The 16,619-nt window shown below is 46.0% G+C and overlaps 1 pseudogene across 1 annotated transcript; it reads left to right on the top strand.

Annotated features, from left to right (window-relative positions):
• The first annotated feature begins 12,763 nt into the window (after positions 1-12,763).
• On the top strand, positions 12,764-15,999 carry LOC125506193 (UDP-glycosyltransferase 91C1 pseudogene; annotated as a pseudogene). Its single transcript, XR_015602906.1, has 2 exons — positions 12,764-14,380; positions 15,081-15,999. The product of XR_015602906.1 is annotated as a UDP-glycosyltransferase 91C1 pseudogene (transcript).
• Positions 16,000-16,619: the final 620 nt, after the last annotated feature.

Here is a 16,619-nt window from a genome sequence, read left to right as displayed (position 1 = left end):
CGGACTGACGATGAGGAAGATGCGGCAGGTCCGTGTGCCGCCATGGAAGGGAAGAGGGACGAGGATCCAGGCGCCGCCATGAGGGAAGGGGGAGGAGGATCCAGACCTTGGCAGGCGAGGACGGCGTTGACGGCATGACGGACTGCTCGGCCTCCTCGTCCGTCTCTGACTCACGTGCTGAGGGGGGAGAACGACAGCGCCCTTTGCCCCTCACCGCCGTCCTCGGCCATGGCAGAGGAGGAGCGCCGCCGTTGTCGCCCCATCTGCCATCACCACAGCCACTGCGTCCCGCCGCCCGAAGAGGCGAAGCCCGGGTGGGAAGGAGGAGGGGCTTGAGGGAGAGGAGGCTGCGCGTGAAGATGGGGAGGAGGCGGCTGGTTCGACGAGGAGAGGAGGCGGCGAGGAAAGGAGAGCACGAGGGAGAGGAAAGGGTGAAGAGAGCGCTCGGGGCTTATCCCTTCCTCCCACTATTTATAGATGCAAAAAAGAGACGTGGCCATAGCCGCTAGTTGGACGCATTCCCTCATCCTTTATATGTTCAATGTAAAAACAGTTAGTGGAGCAATAATAAACTCTGATCTTTGAGGAGGATGAACAAAGTACGAATGGTCCACAAGACAACGGATGGCATTTATCTGAGCGGAGCCGGGAGGCCTTGCCTTTCTCTTTGAAAAAAAGAAGCCCAACTATTCGGAATGCATAATAAAGTTTCACACGACTTTTGGCTTGTTTTTGTGTGCGTTAAGGGTCCCCATTGCACATGACATAAGTTCACAACCACACTTCCCTAAAAAAAAAAGATTTCACAACCACACACATATTCACACGCGCAAATACATATTCATCTTTGTTTTTGAATTTTTTGAATTGCTTACCACATATGTCACATGGTCAGATACATAACCACCTTACCAAGAAGAGGCTGCCTTTTTAGTAGTAGTACTGGAAGCACCTGTGGCTCAGCTGCCTGAATTTATTTGTTGTGTCAGTCAATTTTTTTGAACGTTGGCAGTAGAGCTGCCAAATTCATTGATCAGAAGAAGCGTTATAAGAACCCTCCGAAGAAGAAAGCACAGCAAAAGACTAGTGCAAAAAAAAAAAGGCCGACACCACCACAAAACCAAGCTCCACCGACAAGCCATGTACACCATCGGGAACCATCGCTAGGCCTCCAAGGGGACGCCTCCAAGGAGGGAGTGATATCAAAGACAACACCATCCCTCAATCTGGACTAGCCAAATCTTAGGTTTTCACCCGGAGACCACAAGCCATGAGGTACGAAGAGCAAAACGAGCTCCACAACGATACCTCCAAGGAGGAAGACGACACCCGTAGGCGCCGTTATCATTGGCACTGACCAGAACAGTGCAGGACTTTCATCCGAAGCCGGGTCTTCCACCAACAAACATGGATCCGAGGCCAACCAGAGCTGCCATGAAGAAAAAGGCCATGCACACACTACCAGGAACAGACTTGTCACCGCCGCATGCGGAAACTTGACGAACACGAGCCAACCTGGCTGGGCCGCCCCGCCGCGCGCAGGCCTGGGCGCCAAACCAGATCCGGCCATCCTCAGCCTCCATGCGCAGATCTGGGCGAGGAACCGCACCGCAGCGCACAGGAAGAGCCAAGTTAGAACCGGAGCTGGCCGGCAGCACCGCCGCGCGCCGTGACTGGACGGACACCAAATCAAATTGACTGCGTCCGCACCGCCGCGCGCAAGGACAAGACCAGCCGAGCCGGAATTGGTGTGCTTGAGAACCTCCTCTGCGCTACAGCCGCTGTACGGCGCCGCTACTCCAGGAGATGGGCGTGAACATGCTTGAAGGAGAGCCCACCCGCATCCACCGACCCCCACCGCACCGCCACCACCAACTCAGCCCGGGCAACGAGATCCGGCGACTGTCACAGCCGCAGCGAGGCAGGCACCTCCGCAGGACGCGCGAAACGCGCCAGATCTGCGAAGGGACTGCCCGGCCACCCCGAAGCGCCCACGCGCCCGAGCTCGCATTCTGGCGCCCGCACCAGCACGCCACGCCCCCGCGCGCACCGCGCTCGTCGCATACGCCAGCTCGCCTCGCGCGCCGCGGCCGTCGCGCCCGTCGCGCCCGCAAGTCGTGCCCGCAGGCCGCGCCCACCGCGCCTGCTCGCCTCGCGCGCCGCGGCCGCTGCGTCCGCCAGCGCCCGCAGGCCGCGCCTGCTCGCCTCGCGCGCCGCGGCCGTCGCGCCCGCCGCGCCTGCTCGCCTCACGTGCCGCACCAAACGGCGTCTGCACGCCGCGGCCGTCGCGCCCCCACGCCTCTCCTCAGCCAAGTAGCCCCGCGCTGCCCTGACCTCGCGAGAAGAAGGAAGGCCCCGCCGCCCGGCGGCGGCGGGGGGAGGGGAGATTTGGGGAGGGGGAGTTGGTGTGGCGGCTAGGGTTTCGCCCGTGTCGTCCGCGGGGGGGGGGGGGGGGGGGGGGGGGGGGGGGGCGGCACGACACGAGCGTTCTTCTTAGGTTCAAGTGGTCTAGCTGCCTATTCCTGTCAGTCAATTTTTACCCCTGCGCATGTCGTGATAGCAAACTACGGGAAAGTGAACCCAGCCCATTCACTTCTACTCCTTCATGCATGTATGCACACTATACATGCAAAGCATCGTACTCCTATATTCATTATCATGTACTCCTATCTATGATTTGCTTTGACCGTATATTTGATTTCACACAAATGTACTCCCTCCGTCCCATAATGTAAGACGCTTTTTGACACTACACTAATGTCAAAAAATATCCTATATTATGGGACGGAGGGAGTAGTAATTATAAAGATTAATTTAGAGGCAGAAGAGGGGAATAATTCTAGTCTATTACATTTAGAAATCTTCAAGCTAAATCTTATAAAATCACATAACAAATATGTCAGTCATAACAAGTTAATATTCTTAGACTATTGGCTTAAATGTGTGGAATTAACATGAACACAATGGTCGGGTAAAACAAATTCATTGTAAATAAAAGTATTGCATGCAAATTAAAACATCGTAGACATATTGACAATGAAAAAAAAATCAAACTGGTGCACTAAGAAATCTAGAAATGAACCAAGAAAAAACAAACAAATGGATAAATTCAAATCTAAAAATGAATAAAAGACAAAAAATTAAAATAAATTTCAATCTAAAGACGAAAGAATCGTGGGGCTGGTATTACCCGAAAGGAGAGATGCAGAATTATAGAAAGAAAGAATAACAAAATCTCAATCTAAGGAGGAAATAACTCAAGACAGAAATAATTGGATCTTACTTAATAGAAGAATGGACAAAGAAAAACATAAGGATACATTTCTTTCTATGGAAGAATGAATTATGGGGGTGGTTTAACCCTAAAAGAAACAACAATAAAAAAGAAAGTAATTTTGTACAACTATGCCTAACTTAACAATCATGAGTATTTATTGTCAAACTCTTTTCTAATATGTAGGGATTACAATAAATAGAAGTGTCCCTAAATTACAGAAAACATGCACTATTATGCACCTTGCAAGAACAAACGTCAACTAGTGCTACTTTGCAATATTTTTAGCATTATGTAAATTTCCTTTGCTTCCTAAGAAATTTTCATTCCCGAGGTAAATAAATCATGATTTTAGGAAGGAAAACATATCTTAGGAAACTAATTCCGAATTTGAACGGAAAATAATCAATCTGGCGAAGTAAGATTCCGCACCATGCAGTTTGTTTGCCTATTAGGCAAACCTTGTATCCAATGTACCAAAAATTGCAATGCAAATAAATTTATCTTTACACCCAAAAATAGACTTTTTTCATTTGCAATGCACAAAAACTATGCTTCTGTGGACTATTTTTTTGCTTCCACATCGACTGAAAATTAACATGCTTCATCAGCTCGTATAATATGATTCCAACGACGGAGATATTTGCTTCTTTCTCGTCGTCAAAATCATAGTGCTTCATACTAATATTTTGTTTCCTGCGACCTAAATATTTGCTCCATTCTGGTCACCAAAATTTTGCTTAGCATACTTCATATCATACGGTATGTATTCACAAAAATACTTGCTTCACTCTGTTATCTGTGTACTTCCTTACGTGGTTTATATACTCCATCCGTTCCTAAATATAGGGTGTATAGTTTTTGACACGGAAATTAAAGAACGCACGTGGAGGAAAAATTTCACAAGTTTTTGGCGAGATTACACCTGACTAATTGACATGAGAAAATAGAGGAGCTTGCATCTTATGAGGAAATCTAATCAAATCCGTAAAATAATTGTCCAAACGAGGAGTGCAACGCAATACACCTTACATTTCGGACTTTTTCTCAAAAATCTATACACCTTATATCAAGGAACGGAGGGAGTATTAAACAAGCCAGCAGCCACTGCGGACCAAAAGCGCCGTGATCAAATTCGAAGCATGTGCGTCCATTGAAACAAGAAACAAGTTGTATAAATCAGAAAAAACATGTACTCAAAGCAAGCATCCACAAAAGCATGAAACAGGTTGTATAAATCAGAAAAGACATGTAACTTAGTCACACCGAGAAAATGTTGCATGCCAGAGGATGATTGCTTCGATCAATTTATGTACAATAAATCAGTGTATATTGTTTGCTAGGCATAGACAAAACAAGGGCCAAACAATTGTCTCAAGTGTAACATGGAATTGCTCCCAATCAAAAAAATATTGATGTTTCCATCAATCAGACATTGCTTCTAGAGGTATTAGAATCTGCTTCTGGAGAAAATATAATTTGCATCCAAAGAAATCAAAATTTTCTTAAACTTGAGCCAGATGCTAGCACATTGTCCCTTCTGTGGACACCAGCCTCCAAATCTTGTCCACCCACAATCTCCTCGCTGGGCATGGCAAGGCAATGACCTCCTTTGTGTCTTCCACATAACCATAAATGACACACATATAGCTTGAGGCTATGGCCACCGCGTTATCCAGGGCGGCGCCGAGCAGAAATCACAGATGGTTCAATCACCTACATTCCGAAAAGTTTATAGAAATTGGTCGAACTGTGGAAGGAAAGCACCTACAATGAAGACAAAGATTATGAGCTGGATGTATAGAAGCAAAGCACCTACAACGAAGACAAAGATGTAGGAGAGGCAGAAAAAGGAAGAATTTAGTAGCAGCAAGCAAGGAAGTTTAGAAGCAAATGAGTGTCATATTTGAAGTTAGAGTTGCCAGTTAGATGAATATGCTATATACAAGATATATAGAAGATATGCTATACACATGGGTTCAAATTGAAGCATAGAATTAAAGCAAAAACTAAAAATGTTTGGCCACCAAGGGGATGGCTGTTTTGAGTTTTGACTCACCAACATATAGGTTGATTTTGTTTTTTGGCATTTGGAAGCAAAATATATAGACTCCGGAAGCATCTGTATAGCAATTTAGATGCAATAGAACTGAGAAGCACAAACCTACAAGTTGGGAACAGATCTAAACTTGGATGGAAACATGGAAAATTGAAAATCTTGTCAAAAACTAATATTATCACCCAAATTGTGAATCATAGTATTACTTTGATCTGCAATTCTGCATAAGAAAATTACCAAAATTGCTAGATGAAATAGTGGTTCACTATAAATTGGATATAACAGATTCACTCAACAAAATTTATCAAAGCCAGCATTTCAACCACAGTAACAAATCAAATCAACTGATTAAAAAGGAATCAAACATGAGATGAATCAAACCTAGTTTGATTGAGTACATACCAGGGGGCGAGGGCTGGGGTGCGCGCGCAACTTCTTTGCCGTCCCGAAACGGCGCTATTGCAGGGCGAGCGCCCAGGGCGGTGATGGGGGTTGGTGAGAGCGGTGTTCCGGTGAAGTAGAAGGGAGCGGGACGCAGCACCGGCGACGTGGAGCAGTTGTAGCCTTGGTACGGAGCATGTCGTAATAGAGGTAGCCGTCACGGAGCCGTGGTGCGGAGCAGGTCGTGGCGGAGGTAGCCATCGCCGTGAGCGGCGAGCTCAAAACTGGATCGGCTCACCCATGAGATGCGAGAGTAGGTGGGTTGGGTGGGTCGAGCATGCTAGATTTACTCAGAAAGGCTAAGGATCTAGCATTAATTCGAGGCTAAATTCTAGCGTTAATGACGGGAATGGATACAAATATAGGCCGTGTGATCAAATAGAAATGAGGTAATACCACCGGAAGTCACAGAAGTTGCTCTCGATGTTCAGTTTGGTACTAATACTTTAAAAATATGGATTTGTGATCACTCAACGCGTTTTTGTGCAAATACGGTCACTTCATCCGTATCTGGACGTATCATGCACTTGCATGGCATGCCAACATGCCTGTAGGGAGCGAACCAATCTGTGGTTGGATGGTTAAAGGGATAGTGGTATCCCTAGCCCACCAGGGTTCGAGTCCGGTGCTCGCATTCCTGAATTTATTTCAGGATTTCCAGCATGCGCTTTTAGTGAGAGAAGACGTTTCCGTCGATGACTAGGGGCCTACGGTGACTTCATAAATTTTAAGATGACATATCGGCTCAGTCTCTCGGAGGTGCTCATAAAGATAGAGTCTGCGTGTGTGCATGTGCATGTATGTAAGAACCCCTGCGTCTGTACTGATGTTCAGAAAAACATGACTATAGGGACATCATGTGTTTTTTCTTTTTGAGAAACAACCCCGTTCTATTTTTAATTGCGCAGAAGCCCCTCATCAGCACGTGTAGGTCCTGATTGACGCTAATTTTTTAAATAATAATTTTTTTATTAATTTGCACAAATATTGCGCTGATATTTTTATTTTCAAAAATAATATCCAATCACCCAACAGCAGGCCGACTCAACCCAGTCAGCCAGCAGCAGGCCGACTCGGCCGTATCAGCCAACAACGGGCCGACAGCTGGCCCATCAGTCACGTGCAGGCCGACTATTGGCTAGGTCACGTCGCATCGGGCGCTGTCGGCACAGCTGGGTCATGGGTGCCCCAGTCAGCCTGCTGCCGACCGATCGGCCAGCTGCTGGCCGACAGGGAGCGGACCCCGCAGCGCCTGGGCTCTTCCTCCTTTCTCCTCCTCCTTTCTCCCACCGTGCAGCACCTCTCTTTGTTCTTCCTCCCTCCTCCCTCTTAAACGAAATAGCTCCAATTTGTACACCAAAATCACCCGGTTTTCTGCGGATTTGACACCATGAATGGGTTCTACATAGTTAGGGGAGCCAAAAAAGACCTCGATCTACTGATGGGGTAGCTCGTGGTGGTCGTGGTGAGCATTTTGTTGGAGCATTTTTCAGCTCATTGGTGGAGGTTGTGGCGGCGGTGCAGGTGGAGGTGGTGAAGCTGGGGCAGTGTGGTGGAGGTGAAGCTCCGGTAGTTTGGTGGCGTTTCCGGCTCCGGTTCCGGTGATTGAAGGCCGCCGTTCGACGTTCGCACATGCGCTTCAAGGGTATATTTCAACAAACATTTTATTTTTCGAAGTTGCTCCAGTACTATTCATTAATATGTTTCGATGTGAAATAAATTAGGTGTGCGATTATTGTTATTTGCTCCGGTAGTATACGTAAATATATTTAGATGTCAACTAATTAGTTGTGTGCAAATTTGTAGTTGCTCCTGTAATATTCCGTATTATATGTAGATGTCAAATATTTAGGTGTGTCAGTATTTGGAGTTGCTCCAGTAAAATCCGTAATATATGTAGATGTCAAATATTTAAATCTGTCAATATTTGTAGTTGCTCAAGCAAATATTCGTAATATACTTGTAGGTGTGTGAATTGTATTGGTTGCTCCGTTAATATTCCGTAATATATAGCTAGCTAATATATATACATGTCTCCCTCGCAAAAAAATATATATATACATGTCTAATATTTAGTAGTGGGGATATTTTTAAGTTGTTGCTTAATACTTGTCTTTCATTGTTGAAAAAAAATTAGGTGAGCCAAGATGTCTGATGTAGTGAAGTTCATATTTTACTACGGTCCTGGTACTGTCCAAACAACTGAGATGAGAGCTGACCTGAGTGAATTTACTCACATAGAGGTGCTAATAAGCGCACCTCAAACATGGTTTATCGGTCAATTGAAAGAATGGATTACGGCAAGTTTAGGGCTTGATACTGAAACACACACCATCGGTGTTCATGCATTGTGGACACGGTCAAGTTCAATAATTTATTTTTATTTGAGGCCAATAGAGCGAGACTCCGATTGCATGCAGTGGTTATAAGGTTGTGAACGCAGGGGATGCAATTTTGTTGCCTTAGTGCTTCCCGTTGTGAAGGAGGTCACTGCACATGAAGGCGAGGGTGGCTACGATCCTGGGCAGAGCAGTGGAGGGAGGCCGTTATCTATGTCAAATACTGGAGATGATGGTTACGAATGAGGACAGAGCAGTAAGGTAGAAGGAGGAAATGTTGATGGTTACGAACCAGGGCCGATAAATAATACGCTCGATAAACAATACATTTTTATTAATTTTCACAAATATTACGCCCGATAAATAATTTTCAAAAATAATACACCGTCGGCCCGCAGCTGGCCGACTGGACCTAGTCGGCCCACAGCTGGCCAACTGATCCCCTATCGGCTCGCTGCTGGCCGAATGGCCTATCGGCCACCAATCCAGGTCATGTCGGCCAGCTGTGGGCCAACTAGACTATTCGTTGTAGGCTGATAGGCTCTAATTGGCCAGCCGTAGGCCGACTAAAGCATGCCATCATTTTTCCCGTACGATCCTCGCTTATATCATGGGCCGCTATTTCCCGCCAAATTTTCCCGCTCTCTACCTCCCACCAAATTTTCCCGCTCTCTACCTCCCGCCAAATTTTCCCGCTTTGCTCGTTCCCGCCATATTTTTCCGCTTTGCTCGTTCCCGCCAAATTTTCCCGCTCTGTAATTCCCGCCATATTTTCCCGCTCTCTAGTTCCCGCCAGTATCTCCCGCCATATGTTCCCGCTACCGAGTTCCCGCCTTCCTTTGTGTTCTCAACCTATAAAAACCCCTCGGCACTAACGTTGGTAAGCATTCTAGCGTAGTCTCGTAGTCTCGCCAAGATATCCGGATATCATTTTGATAGTAGTTTTCATAGTCGTACGTCCGAATGTCCGTTGTGTTTAGTCGCTGATTTCAGGGTTGACAACATATTAGTTCCATGAGAAGAACTCATCAGTAATGACACCCTACTAAATGAGCTGGCTCACGCATTAAGTAGGTGCGGGTGACCTTCCAGGACCTTTGAGGAGATACAGAAAGAACTTCTGAGGTTGCATGGAAGATACCTAAAGTGTGGAAGGTACCTAAAGTTGGGAGCAAAATATACTTATTTATGGAGTGCCGACTGCGAGGATGAAGATGATATCTTCATGCCGCCGCTTCTGGGTTCTGCATCGTCAAAGGGCAAGAGTTCTGCATCGTCAAAGGGCAAGAGTTCTTCATCGTCGAAGGGCAAGAGGTCTTCATCGTCAAAGGGTAAGAGTACTGCATCGATGGAGGATGACGATGATGACTTCATATACTTTTTATGCTGTATGTTGTAAGTTAAGTCGTACGTACCGTTTAATTTAGATGTAGTTCTATCTAGTTGTTTGTACTGTCTTGTTGTACGAGCATTATGTTCTATCTAAATATGATGTTGTAGTTTGGATAACAGAATACTAAAGTAGAGTAGGCATATGGCTCATACATAAGTACATAGTCATTTGTCTCATACATAGAATAGACACAAGTCCGATACAAAAGTAGATGGTAATGTCTCTACTGATAGATAGAAACGTCACTGATGATGTCTGGCCTGGCGGGCCAGCTGTCGGCCTGCTACTGGCCGAGTACGCCCACTCGGCCTGCTGTGGGCTGACTAGGCCTAGTCGGCCAGCAGCTGGCCGACGGTGTATTATTTTTAAAAATCATTTATCGGGCGTAGTATTTGTGAAAAATAATAAAAAATGTATTATTTAAAAAAATTAGCCTGGTTCTCCTTAGACACATGAACAAGTACGGATTTTGAAATGGCAAAAAATCCCGCTCAACTTCGAAATGGTCAAAAATTCTTTCAGACAAATCAATGAATTTTTGTGTTGAATTCAAATAATTTAAAAATTAAAAATCTAGATAGAAGAAAATATAGCGCATAATGAATGTATCATTTCTATCTTGATGGTTAGTCCATTATTAACTAGCAACTGGCTCGGGTTCAAATCTTGTGTAGGTTATATTTTCGCCAGAAAAATATATTGGATACAAAAAGAATTAAAATGTTTGTGCCTCATGATGTGAACTCTAGACCTGGAGGTGTGAAGAGAACTGACCTACCGCAGCAGTACAAGATTGGATTTTAATTTGAAGTGATGCAAGTCCCCTTTGAAATAGGAATTCAGCAAGCTGGTTGCTAACATCGTGGTCGTCTTTGCATATGGTTGAATATGTGGTTGTCCCGGCCAAAAATAAAGAATGTATTTGTGGGGTTGGCCAATATAATAGCGTGTGCATCGAAGTACTGGACATCAAGCACGTCCATCGTGGTGATTAGCATGCGGGGCGGGAGTGAATAGGTTTCTGGTTTGAATCCTCACAACCCAATTACTTTTAAATCGTCAAATCTCTCTCGTGTCCACTGGCAGGTGGGTCCTACACAGGTAGAAAGAGTAGGCCGCTTGACAAGTGAGGCCGACAGACGCAATTATTAGTATTTATTTCATGCGAATAATTTATACAAATGTAATAATTAAAAAGTTGAGGGCGTTTCTTGGAAAAAGACATCACGTGCGTCACACCTATCGCCTCCGCCACCAACAGTCGCTGACCGTGGGGCCATTCACGTGTGGCACGCCACGCAAACAACGGATACGCTCGTGTACACACGTTGTGACTATATTTGCACGAGAACACAAGTTGAGTGACCACAAATCCGTATTTTTAAAATTTTAGCATCAAACTGAACATCCAAAGCAAGTTCTATGACTCCCGATGATATTGCCTCAATAGAAATCAACGGATCACGACCAGTCTGATGGAAGTTTGCTATTAGACTACTGATACAAATGGTTTCCCAAACTTAAAAGCAAATGATGACAAAAATTTGCATACAAAATTCATAGAACTTGCACTGTTCCATAATTTGCAAAAACAGGGATATAGTAGTAGCGTTCTCTCTTGTGCCATTGTTTTAGGTAAACATAAATAAAGAAAGAAAAACAAATTTATTGTAAGAAAGAATGAATTAAGGGCATTGGTATTACCCTAAAGAAGAACGAAAATAAAGAACAAATTTTAAAAAATAATGACAAAATGCTCGCACACAAAATGCATAGAACTTACACTGATCAACAATATGCAAGAATAATGATATGATAGTGTAACCTTCATATATACTTTCTTGTTATACTTTGTGTTCGGAAAAAAAGAATGTTGTCATGAAGCACAAAACACACGTGTGCACACATTCATGCACACAAGCGCACACGTGCACATGATCTGACTCTTTATAATTGATCTGCGCCTTGGGGCGCCTATAGAGGAATGGCTTATAACCACGCAAGGCATAGTAAGTAGGCATAAACCGTAATGGGTCTCATAAATCTCACATATTTTTAGTTGACAAATTTGTATACATTTACAAGCAAGTTGAACAATATTGTACCCACTTCACATCCAACTGATCCAGCCTACTCTTTAACTAGCGATGTTTCTTGCACATACTTATGTTAGCGATGACTGCATCTCAAAAACATGAAAGTGAGAGTGAGTACTATAGGTCATACTAAGAAAGCAAATCATATAGAACTGGAAAAAAAAATGGTTATAAGTAACTGTAAAAATAAAACGTTGCTACTTAAGTAGTTGAAAATTAGGGTGCAGCACATGAAGGTAATAGCTACCCAAACCTGGGAGTTACATGAGTGAAATTTCACACTTTTAACTCTTAAGATGTGTACTTTAACATCGACAAGCTTCACTAGAACCATACAAACACTATTCTACAGGAGCACAAACCTTGAACTCTTTGAGACAAAACAACTTGACTTAGTGGTGTCATCGCTCCTACAGATCCATCACAGATATTGTCTTTGAAATAAGTGGCGTTTGCACTGGCTAACTTAGACAATCTCATACGTGAGGTGTGCCTGGTACAATATGATCACCTCTGTATCACCATTTTTTTGGAACCTTTACTATTCATTCCTCACGAAGTATTACTTTTCTCATTCCTCCTCCATCCTATTGCCCCTCCTAGGTCCTACTGACCCAACCTCTACAATAGTAAGAAACTCGATGCGCTCACTCGCCACATCCCATGCCTCTCCTATGTAACGCCTCACCGTGGAGATGATGGAGCTCAGCGAAAGTTGGGGAACACGAGCACACGGAGGGTAGGAGAGCGGCAAAGAGTGGGCTAGGAAGGGGAGGGGGGGGGGGGGGGGGGGGTGTCGGTGCTGGGCAAGGTCAGTAGGGATGCCATGCCGCGAGCGGGCGGGTGGAGATGGGGTGTTTTTTTTTTGCTTTCTAAAATGCTTCCTATTTTATAAACTGTTCAAGGGTAGTATGGCCATTTCCACTTGGTGTTCAGTGGGTCATTAGGCCTGATTCTTCGAAACAATGGAAATGTGGTACTTTAGCAAAGATGAAACATCCAGTGTGTTATTTTACTCAAAGACAATATTCCAGGTGCTATATGATCCAATGCAAATGTACAAAGTGGTATTGTGTCAAATTCCACCTCCCACTTTATTTCCCAGCATCTATCTAGCTATAATTTTATATAGGCGCACTGGTGCTGCTGCTCCTGCTCAAATCATAGCATTGATCGACCGGAAGACGAAAAGATATTCGTCATCATTCAGCTGCCGGAGACCAGCCACCAAAGCTTTCGCGCCATCGTCCCTGATCTCACCGCCCATAGAGTGTGCGATGGAAGCAGCAGCCGACGCCGCCGGCGTGCTGGAGGTGGTGGTGTTCCCATGGCTGGCATTCGGGCACATGCTTTCGTTCCTCGAGCTGTCGAAGCGCCTGGCGGCTCGTGGCCACGCCGTCGCCTTCGTCTCCACGCCCCGGAACCTCGCCAGGCTCCCGCCGGTGCCGCCGCACCTGTCGCCTCGCCTCCGCTTCGTGGCGCTGCCGTTGCCGCGTGTGGACGGGCTGGCAGACGGCGCCGAGTCCACGGCCGACGTGCCGCCCGAGAAGATCGAGCTCGTCAAGAAGGCCATGGACGGGCTCGCGGCCCCGCTAGCCGCGTTCCTCGCGGACGCCGTCGCTGCTGGCCGGAGACCCGACTGGATCGTCCATGACTTCTGCCACCACTGGGTCCCGCCCATCGCCGGCGGGCACGGTGTGCCGTGCGCCGCGTTCATGACCGTCTACGCCGCCTTCGTGGCCTTCCTGGGGCCGCGGTGGGCGAACGTCGAGCACCCGCGTGCTGCGACGGAGGACTTCGCCATCGCGCCCAGGTGGATCCCGTTCCCGTCCACGATCGCCTGCCGACGCCGCAGCGAGGCCGAGTCGATTGCCGCCCTCTTCCGCGCCAACGCGTCCGGCGTGTCCGACATGGAGCGCGCGTGGCAGCTGCTCGAGTGCTGCCGCCTGGCCATCTACCGGAGCTGCGACGAGGTCGAGCCCGGGATGTTCGCCCTCCTCACCGACCTCTTCCAGCAGCCCGTTATCCCCGCCGGGGTCCTGCTACCTCCCGTGATCGCCGCCGACGGTGACCGTCCTGAGGTCCTGCGTTGGCTCGACGACCAGCCTCCCAAGTCGGTCGTCTACGTCGCGCTGGGGAGCGAGGCGCCGCTAACTGCAGGGATCCTGCACGAGCTAGCGCTCGGGCTGGAGCTCGCCGGGGTGCGCTTCCTATGGGCTCTACGCAGGCCGTCCGGAATGTTCAACACCGCCAACGACGCCGTCACGGACGAGCTACTGCCCGCCGGGTTCGAGGAGCGGACGCGGGGGCGCGGGCTGGTGCGCACAGGATGGGTGCCGCAGGTGGCGGCGCTGGCGCATGACGCGACAGGCGCGTTCCTGACGCACTGCGGGTGGGGCTCCACCATCGAGAGCTTCGCGTGCGGGCACCCGCTGGTGATGCTCCCGTTCGTCCTGGACCAGCCCCTCGTGGCGCGCGCCATGGCGGAGAGGGGGATCGGCGTGGAGGTGGCGAGGGACGAGGGCGACGGCTCGTTCGACAGGGACGGCGTGGCGGAGGCGGTGCGGCGCGTCATGGTGGACGAGGAAGGGAAGGCGCTCGCCAGCAACGCCATGAAGCTGCGAGAGGTTCTCACGGATCAGGGGCGGCAGGAGACGTACATTGATGATCTTGTGGAGCACCTGAGGCGCTACAGAGGCTGCTGCTAGTGGCGCGCTCCAGATCTGGCAAGATCACACGGTTATCAAAGTCGAGTGAGCATTTGTCCATCAATCGATGGTACGTCAAACGTGTGGTGGATTTCGTTTAAATAACTTGGTAGTAGTATTTATTTATTTATTTATGCAAATCTAGTATATTTTACTATACTAGTAAGATGCCCATGCATTGCACGGAACATCAAGATAAGTTTTTTACAAAACACCTATTGTGATTGACCCATGCCGGAGTAATCTCATGTGTAAAAACTAACGATATCTTGAGAAAGAGGAGATATAAGGTGAGGAGGAGTGGGGCATGGTGGTGATTGATGGTCGGACTGAACAGAGGCATGGGGATGGACGACGCCGGCCGCGGCCATCATGCCAAATTGTTTCAGAGGCTTTCTTTTTTATTGCTCAACAATGAAGTTGTGGGAGATAAAGAGGGAACATATCCGGTGCACCAACACTTGTGGTGCTACCGGTGCACCGGATGCCGTACAACATTTTAAAAAATCTGAAAAAATGAGTATATTGACATAACATCAATGTATGTCGTCATAAAATTTCGTATGAAAATTTGAAATATTTGTTGAAATGCAAAAATGAAAAAAATTGACATCAATGTGATAATGGACCAAATCTAAAGCCCAACTTATGTTATGTACTATCAGTGTTGAATTTGTCATTTTTGTTTTGAGGAGTTGTATTTCGAATTTTGACTTGAAATTTTGTGACAATCTAAATTAATGTTGTGTCAATGTGCTATATTTTTTCAGAATTTTTCAAACATTTAAAATGTGCGACTTGAGTTTGGTGCACCGATAGCACCACAAGCACCGGTGCACCAGATATTCTCCCGAGATAAAGATTGCTCAACAATGAGGAAATGTCTTATCTGCAAATATGGAGAGAGCTGTTGGTATCTTTTTGCAAAATTGTCATAGTTTGCTTTCTATTCGTTAGGTATAGATCAGACGGTTTGTATTGGAAGATGGCAGGCACACCATCATCACCAACTTGTTTTTTTTGTAAGAATAGAAATCTATACTTTGTATGAATGAAAGAGTGAAATGGTGAAAACTATCTGAAATGAAAATCCACCGATATGTTTCACAACGAGAAATTTTAACATAGTCCCAATCTATTTTAGCCGTCTATATTTTTTTAACCAAGGGCCATATGATTTCTAACTACCTTCTAGTTCTAGGAGGTAAGTTTACTAAGTTGGCAATATTCTAAACAAAGCAGGCAAAAATAATTGCCCCTGGAAAGGCACCGATGAATAATATTAAAATGCACTTTAGCTAAATGTAAATTACCTCAATTTTTTCGTACTCCTACCTTCTAAGAGGTATATGATTACTAAGTTGGCAATATTTCTAAAATAAAATAGGCAAAGAAATGGCCCCTGGAAAGGCCCCGATGAATAATATTAAAATACACTTTTGCTAAATGCAAATTGCTTGTGTTTTAAATTTGGTTAAGTCAATTTTTTGACGTTGGTTTATTTTGTCAAGAATTTTTTTGAGAAAGTTTCTTTTGTCAAGATATGTGGTGTTTTTATTCCTAGTGTTGTTTCATGGCTTTTTGGGCTGAATTTTAGACCTGTCCCTTGGGTCAGTCAATTCTTCAATTGGGCTTGAAGCCCATTAGTCATTGCCCATTTTTCTGTTTGTATGTGTTTTGCTTTGGTTTCCTTTTTTTTTTCCGTATATGGGTATATTTGGGATGTTGGGTGATTGTAAATGTATACACTCAGGTAATATACATTATGTATGTAAATCATACTAGAGTGTGAAAATTGCACTATTATGTGCTTGTTCTTTGCACATTACAAAAAATGCAACTTCAGTGCAAATTTGTGTACAAGTATTTTCTTCATTTCTATTTCTTCTTAAAATGTACTCCCTCTGTTCCTAAATTTTTTTGAAATGAAAGGGGTTTCCCCCCTACCCCATTTTATTGAAGCAGCATAGAAAACCAGATTCGGAATACAAGCTTAACAGCTGGATCCCCACACAGCCCACACCAGGCAACCAACAGGCAGACTGGAAACACAACTAACTGGAAGGTCTAAACAGCCTCACACACCAGCAAACACTTTAGCCTACATGAAGTCTTTTATTACAAAACCCAAAGGCGAGGGACAAAAGTGCAATCTAATGTCTACTGACGACGACCGGAGACCAGTTCCAGGCGATCCGCAGGAGCTCCCCCCGGTGTTTGTTGAGCAACAGAATACATCTTCGCAACACCTCCGCTTGGGTGTCGTCGCAGAGTACCTCCCAGCGCAGAAGCACATTTTTCAACTTGAC

Source organism: Triticum urartu, chromosome 5A (genome assembly GCF_056163025.1).
Source record: "Triticum urartu cultivar PI428250 chromosome 5A, HENAU_Tu73, whole genome shotgun sequence".
Classification (NCBI taxonomy): Eukaryota; Viridiplantae; Streptophyta; class Magnoliopsida; order Poales; family Poaceae; genus Triticum; species Triticum urartu.
The sequence above is the reverse complement of the archived record's forward strand: the minus strand, read 5'-3'. Positions and strand labels throughout refer to the sequence as shown.